Here is a 2,500-nt window from a genome sequence, read left to right as displayed (position 1 = left end):
CGCAGAGAGAGGATTGATATAAAGAAGAGAGTACAGAGAGAGACCACACATAGCAGCTGACACAAAGCAGACACCCAGACGCAAGCATGCACGTGCGCACACACACACACACACACACACACACACACACACACACACACACACACACGCACATACACACACACACACACACACACACACACACACACACACACACACACACACACACACACACACACACACACACACACACACACACGCGCACACACACACACACACACACTGTGTGTACTCTTATATTTCTGAACTGAGGGGGAGACAGTATATTGATGATACAGTGTCCATGCCAAAGTGTATCCTGACCTAGGCAAGACAACAAGGCAATTCAAAGTTCTTTATACAAGACCATCAAGCATTGAGACATTAAGACAAAGCATTCAGACCAAGTGCTATATAAAACTAAACATTATGCCAGAGATATGTATCAAACTATACAAAAGAAAATCCTACTTGAACATTTTTGTCTGGGTCTCAGTCAGCCTGTTTCTGTGAATGTGTCTAATCAGTTATGGCCTCATAACTTATATCATAATGAGTCCAGTAGTGGCGTCTTAAAGGTGCAGTGCAACAGAAATGGTGGACATTTTATTTTGAAGTTTCAAACGGTTCAAGTTGAAACGCCGGTCTGAAGTTTCTGAACCAATCAGAGCATCGCATCCCTTCAGGCGATGGGACGGTAGCTAGGGACGGTTGCTATGCTATGCGCAGCAGCATGCTGTGTGTTTGTTTACAAATGGGATAGACGGCCAGCTGTACCAGTTTACTGTTATGTGGCTTATTTCTACCCTATAATGTTTTCAGATACATATTTTAGCGTGATGATTAAGTTGAAACCGAGTAATACACTGTCTGGATGTTATCTTGAATGGGAATAAAAACGGAGGATTTATGTAATCAATAGCAGCTGTGCTGCGCGGATGCGCACATATGGGGAATTAAACGGGTGAGCGTCATTTTTATTGGCTTTTATCGATGTGGGCCTCGACACGTCATCACGCAGCACGTTTTTGTTTTCAGGAAGTAATAAAAACAATATTTTTATGGACGTTTGATATAAAAACACACAAAAATGAGAATTTTCCCATTTTTTTGGCATCCATTGTTAGGTATGCCCATATGATGACCACGGATATGGTCTAAAAGTGTGAAAAACGTATTTTTTATTTCACTACACCTTTAACTAATTATACTAGTTATACTTTCAAGCATTTTCAAATTTAGCAAAAATAAATTGATGTGATGATCTTGTAGATGTGCAATTGTTGCAGCACAACATCATGAAGTATAAAGATGTGGTTAATAACAAACTCCTAAACATTATTCCCATTGATGTAACATGACCATAATAGAGGGTATGCACATGAATAAAGTGAGTGGCAAATCGAGTGGCAGAGTGAGTTTAACGTCATTTAATGTCGTTTAATGCAGTCAGATAGGACTTTCTATTTGGATGGGCCGTCAAGGCCAGAAAGTAGTTTTATGACACTCAGTAGGCGTTCCTGCATAATTTCCGGGTATGATGATGATCCGTCACACGGATATACAGTATATATTGATTAACTGATTGATTTTTTTTTTATTAATATATTAAATTAATTGACCACAGCAAACATTATCCGACTGACCTGTTGGATTGATCAATTAATTCATTGATTGACCGACAGATAATGGACGTATTGATGGATTGATGGATTGACTGACTGATTAATTGCATGTGTCATTTCCTCAGGTTTCCACTTCCTGTGACATCATCACACCATGCCTGAGGCGTCAGGACGTGGCAGCCATAGATCACCTAAGAACACAGGTCAGAGGTCAAACAGAGGTCAAATAGAGGTCAACATTTTGGTTGCTGCTTATGGTCGCTGCCGGGTGTAAACCTCATAACGTTCTAAACCGTTCCTTTTTCATTATTTTTATTTTTATTTGCGCAAGCAGAGCACACAAGTACAGGAGTCGTGACACGCTGTTTCTGTAGAGACAGGAGTCGTGACACGCTGTTTCTGTAGAGACAGGAGTCGTGACACGCTGTTTCTGTAGAGACAGGAGTCGTGACACGCTGTTTCTGTAGAGACAGGAGTCGTGACACGCTGTTTCTGTAGAGACAGGAGTCGTGACACGCTGTTTCTGTAGAGACAGGAGTCGTGACACGCTGTTTCTGTAGAGACAGGAGTATAGTGACACGCTGTGTCTTTAGAGACAGGAGTCGTGACACGCTGCGACAGTGTTGTCGGAGGTTATAATTGTGTCCCTGTAAAGCATGGAGGACGTGTATTTAGAGTTATTTTAATGTCCACAACATCTAACTGCCTGTCCCTGCGACCGACCAATGATAGAGGGAGTTAGGATAATGAGCTGCTATTATATACACAACCACACGGGCACGCACGCACGCACGCACGCACGCACGCACGCACGCACGCACTCACACACACACACACACACACACACGCACACACAC

The 2,500-nt window shown here is 42.3% G+C and overlaps 1 long non-coding RNA gene across 1 annotated transcript in view; it reads left to right on the top strand.

Annotated features, from left to right (window-relative positions):
* The window catches only part of LOC306932497, a 44,445-nt gene that overhangs the window by 19,837 nt on the left and 22,108 nt on the right, over nucleotides 1-2,500 (top strand). The window contains exon 2 of the long non-coding RNA XR_013791108.1: nucleotides 1,769-1,846. This is a non-coding gene — a long non-coding RNA (uncharacterized lncRNA). The remainder of the gene's footprint in view (nucleotides 1-1,768; nucleotides 1,847-2,500) is intronic.

The sequence above is a fragment of the Electrona antarctica genome, assembly GCF_951216825.1.
Source record: "Electrona antarctica genome assembly, chromosome: 11".
NCBI classification, from domain to species: domain Eukaryota; kingdom Metazoa; phylum Chordata; class Actinopteri; order Myctophiformes; family Myctophidae; genus Electrona; species Electrona antarctica.
The sequence above is the reverse complement of the archived record's forward strand: the minus strand, read 5'-3'. Positions and strand labels throughout refer to the sequence as shown.